Raw genomic sequence first — 6031 nt, forward strand, 5'->3', positions numbered from 1 at the left:
GAAATGGTACTAGGCGAACTGGTGATTAGACAAAGTGAATATTGGACCAAATGGTTGTTAGACGAAATGTTGATGGACGGAATGGCATTATACTGAATGAAGGTAGACTATCTGATGAGTGGACGAATTGGCAATTTACCAATGATAGCATGAAGAGGCCCCCGGGGTAAATGACAAAATACAAATCGTCAGAACCTTTGGTGACACGACATTTCCCCCTGCGATAACTGTTCAGGGCTTAATTTCTTCTAAGATGAAGAGTAAGGGTTGCACTAGGGTTTTATGGTAGGTTTTGGATTTGGACTAGGATAGGGTATAGTGTTTAATAATTTAAAAGGGTTGAAATTCATCAATCGATTAGTGTATGGAGTTTAATAATAATATCAATAATAATAATAATACATAAGACTTGTATAGCGCACGTCCCATCTTGATTAAATGCTCAAGGCGCTTCAGAGCAGAACAACAACAAAAATTACATATAATATATGTTTCAACAATTATATGTCGATGTCTGTCAAAAAGCACTCTTATACAGGTAGGCCTATGTTTTCAGGTTGTCCCTGAATGTGGTAACTGAAGTCTAGGTTTTCAAACTCTGTGGGAGAGAATTCCACAGGTTTGGCCCTGCATGAGCAAAGACCCGCCCCATGATTTCTTAGAAACTGGAATTTGTAAGAGATTTGATAATGAGGATCGTAAGGTTATTGAGGGTTGGTAGTTATGTATCAAAAACTTATTGTAACGGGGGGAAGTTCCACTGACTATGTGGAAGATCAACAGAAGGATTTTAAAGACTATTCGTTCCTTCAGGGGCAACCAGTGATGAGTTTTCAATATAGGGGTGATGTGGCTGCGCTTGCTAGATAAAGTTACAATACCCGCAGCTGCACTTTGCAACTTCTGCAATTTCCCAAATTGAGAATCTGGTAAGTTGTAAAGAAGGCTATTACCAAAGTCGAATCGTGAAGAAATGAGTGAATGTACCAGTTTCTCTGTTACTGAGCAAGTGAGATATTTTCTTATAAAGCCAATGTTGACGAATTGATAACGAACTGATCTGCAAATGCTTGTAATCAGATTGGACATGAAGGAATAATGACAACTCCAAGATTCCGACATGATTTTGACAAGAAGATGTCATTGCCTGAGATGGATATTGAATCAATGTGGACTTTGTTAAGTTGAGACTTCGAGCCAAAAACTAATAACTCACATTTACTCTGGTTCCAAACTAACGAGTTTAATTTTAACCAAGTGTCAATGTCCATTATGCACCTTTCAAGATTACACATGGATTGTTTGGCACTTGTTTGATTGGGTAAAAATGAAACAAAAATCTGAATATCATCTGCATTTACACGATATTGCACAGAGTGATACTGGAAAATATCTTGTTAATACCCTGTTAAATAAATGGAAAACAAAGTGGGCCCTAAAAAAAGCCCTGGGGGACACCGCAGACCGATGGCCCAGATGAAGAGGTAACACCATTTAGGAAAACTGAAAGATAGGATTTCAGCCATTGTCATGATTATAGGGTCTTTCCCTGAACATCTAAACTGGTCAAAGTGTTAATAAGTAAGGTGTGGTCGACGGTGTCAAACGCGGCCGACAGATCTAGAAGTACCATGGCTGTGACTGATCTACTATTCATTTTCTGTCAGATAAAACTAGACATATTAGTGAAGAGTGTCTCGACATGTTCTAACAAATAATCTGCGAGTCTTGAAAAGACAATCCTCTCAAGAATCTTGAACAGAAAAGGAAGATTACTAAATGGTCAGTAATTTTTCAGTGATTCACAATCTAAAGATGTATTTTTTTTCAATAATGGATGAATAGGGGTCGTTTTCAAAGCTAATGGGACAGTGGCCTCATTTATGCTTCTGTTTCCAATATCAGAAATAATGGGAGCTAAAGTAGAGGCACAATCCTTTAAAAGAATTGTAGGGATTTGATCTAATGGGCAAGATTTTGGAGGCAGTTTACGAAGAAGGTGAAGGATCCCATCCGCAGAGGTATGTTCAAAAGTATCCAGCGTGGAAGTGGTGACAGATTCAGGTTTTGGGTAAACAATATTATTACTCAGACTATGATGAATATTCTGAACTTTCAAATCAAACTAATCAATAAATGATTCAGCCATTGCTTTACCATCAGGATACTTAGGTAAAGGAGAAAACTGATTGCGGTTCAGAAGTCGGTTGGCCACATTAAAGAGCTTCCGTTTACAGCGGAACAATTGTCGCTGGTAGAAATGCCATGGAACAGAAGCTCTTTTCATAGACTGTTATACTCTTTAATCTAATTCTTAGCTCTTTATGCGTCTTGAGCACTCTACAGAGCGGATTCGGCGCTTTATACACTCTTCAAAATGTTGGGCAACATACTGTCCACACAACAATTGGATAAACCTTTATCAATTTCTGGGTAGTTTTAAAGCAATAATGTGCGTTGGATGAAAACTATACAGTATTGGTTGAAAACTACCCAGATTCGGATAATTTTTTTAACCAATTGTCATGTGGACAGTTACTTTTATGTTGCCCAACATTTTACGAATGTAGGTCACATTATTATAATTATTATTATCATCATTATTATTATTATACATACTGAGACGAAAAAATATTTTTTTTTACATACATGTGCAATGATAAAGAACCGATATTTACTGTTATGTCATAAGTTCACTTGAAATACTTGTGTTATACTATGTAATTATATACCACTTTATCAACAAATGCATTCTAGAAAATAAGTTACAGTAGGAATGGGGAGTTTTTTAATGGAACAAAATAATCGGTGATTTTCACTGACTATGTGCTGTAAGCTATTTAGGTAGGTGTTTCATAAAGCTGTTCGTAAGTTAAGAGCGACTTTAAGAACGACTGGTGATCCCTTCTTGTGGTAAATGGTATATTCGTTGGCGATGGTTTAGCGCGTAAGAAAGGATCACCAGTCGTTCTTAGAGTCGCTCTTAACTTACGAACAACTTTGTGAAAAGGCCCCCTGATCCCCAGTGGCTCAGAGTACACTAATAAAAATCGCTGACTATTTGTTTTATATAAAAAGCTTCAGTTGTATGTTTTACCTATATTTTACTTATTATATTTTGATATTGGATTTGATATGTATATTCATGCAATATTTAAGACTACGTTTTTAATAAACAAATTATGTATACTGAAAGGTTATGCTGAAGTGATAGAGTTTTATTTTGATATGATAATACCATGATCATCAGATTGTAAGATTGCCTCTCAAAATGTTGCGGCTTGACTCGCTTTATTAAAAAAATATATTAAGTGCCTGCGCAGAACAGACTTCTCGTCCTGTGCATACGCGTATGTTTGGCCAATTTAATTTCCTAACTTCGTCACAGAAATTACGACGCAGATCTAACTGCTGCCTTAAATGACCTTGCAGTGAAAACCTATTTTGTGATTATGTTTTGTTTTGCTTTTCAATTTTACATCAGCACCCCCAAAGTCAAAATGTTGCTCCCAGTGCCCTGACCGCCATGCTACGTTTAATTAATGCCACAGCGGGGTCGATGAACAGAATCCCGATTGACCAAAACTATACAAGTGGTCGGTTAGGGTTCGGTTTTGTTTGCGCGACAGTAGCATCATACCTGTCAAATATTTGTTTTCGAGAAATATTTCACAATACACAATGTGATAAAAACAAGTACTACATTATTTGAAATTATTCAGTATGATTTTAATATACCAACAATGTAACAAAACCAATGCATGTCACTAGACATTATGAATGACATTGAATGACATGAAATCTACTTCAATTTACATGCAGTGTATGAAAATTACAAATAATGCTTTCGAAATGAATTGAAATATACTTCATTATATTAGATGTATATAGAGTTTTCAGCACAAACTATAAAATGTAAAATATATTTTTTCTAGATAACTTTGTTGAAGTGACACTACTGAAAAATATCAGCACGATCATAAAAATTCGATTATTTTTATGCAGTGTTCTTTTTTTTTAATCTCATATTATCTTTTCTTGTCCCTGTTCTTCTCTTTCTTCTTCTTTTTCATCAACATCGTCATCATTAACATCACCATCTTCACCTCCTCCAAAGCCGCCTTCTTCTTCTCCTTCTTCTTTTTCTTTTTCTTCACCGTCTCTTCTTCCTATGCTCCACATCCTACTTTATTTCTTGTATTATTTTCTTTTCCCCTCTTAATCTCTTCTTTCATTTACACCTACTATTCAAGATATCTTGGTGAATACTATGAATACAAATATAACAGAATAAAAAATAGGTTAAGCAATTTCAAAATTGTATTATTTACTGTAATTGCTATAACTTATGATTTATTTAAGCTATTCTTTGGAATTCAATAATTGATGAATTAAAAAATATGATTAAAGATCTTGACATGATCAAAGGAGATAGACCAACTAAACAATAAATAAAAAGCTTTCATTTCTGCATGTTTTGCGTTTAAATTATCATGATCGTTTTAATATTTCACTATTAAGATTGCGATGAACGAGTGCATCAAATTTTATTGTGGCGCAAGCGCTCTTTTCGTTATTTTTCTTAATATCTACGCTACATTGCATTATCGTTATAGTATCATGTAAACAATCTTTGGAACTATGTTTCTTGGCAAACACGATGCTACACATATAACCTTACATTGAATACTTTATCTAGCGTCATACTTAAACACAAATAAGTACAAATACATTCTAGAAAATATTGAAGGTCAGGTCAACCCAACAAAAGAGTCGATTTGAATAAATAGAGGGAAAATGGAACAAAACATTTGACAATTTATCGAAATCCGAGGTAAAGTAAGACAATCTGATTTAACTTTTTAGATTTACTTATTTGAAAAATCAGTGATATGCATGCCATGTCACACACCCATTGTTCCCATTTAAAAATTCTTATTTAAAGGAGAATGAAACCCTTGAAACCAGCTGAATCCATATCAAAGAGAAAAATCAAAGAAACATATTGTTGAAAGTTTGAGGAAAATTGAATGAATAATAAGAAAGTTATGAGCATTTGAATATCGAGATCACTAATGCCATGTAGATCCTCCCATTGGCAATGCGACCAAGATCTGTGATGTCACACACGTACAACTCCCTCATTACTTTAGTACTTATTTCACTTATATTCTCACTTTAATAGAGTCTATCACAAGGTGAGGTGTTCTTTTTATGAGAGGACAAGTACAGAGGTTTCACAACATTATATCATTGATGAATCGTTTGTCATATGATTAGAATGAGCAAAAAGAGATGTTTTGGTGTATATGTTCAGTGTCCAAAATGGGAGTGTTGTTCATTTGTGACATCATAGATCTTGGTCGCACTGCCAATAGGAGGATCTCCATAGCATTAGTGATCTCGACATTCAAATGCTCATTACTCTTCTATTGCTAGTCCTATTTTACTCAAACTTTTGTTGATCTTATTCTTTGATTTTTCTGCTTTCACAAAAGCTAACTTGCTCCAAGAGTTTCATTCTCCTTTAATAAACGGATGTGGAATATTTCGATTTACCTCCCTAACATGATACGTAAAACTTAGTTTGATTTGTGATGGAACATGAATTACCATTCACTGTAATTCGTATAGATTTGTCATCCTCTGTAGTTTTCGATACTTTACATAACATGACATAGGATTTGTGCGTAACATCATCAGGTCACTTTACAATGCTACCAGGATATGCATGTAAATGTTTTCCAAAAAAAAAAATTAAGCGAGGTTTAACTTCCCCCTACTTGCTAAACTTTAAATTCTAATTTTGAAGAAATTGTTAGTATTTTCCCTACCGGGTATTCCTTTGTATGTTATAATTAACTTGTTGAAATAGACAAAACTTTTGACATCACAATACAAACGATATAGATATAAATATAAATATTTCGAGTGTAGGCCAATGCGTATATTCAAATTTTAAGACATATCAGATTTTACACTATATAGGTACAATTTTATGTGATAATCATTATATACACATATAATAACT

The sequence above is a fragment of the Lytechinus pictus genome, chromosome 8, assembly GCF_037042905.1.
Source record: "Lytechinus pictus isolate F3 Inbred chromosome 8, Lp3.0, whole genome shotgun sequence".
Taxonomy (NCBI): domain Eukaryota; kingdom Metazoa; phylum Echinodermata; class Echinoidea; order Temnopleuroida; family Toxopneustidae; genus Lytechinus; species Lytechinus pictus.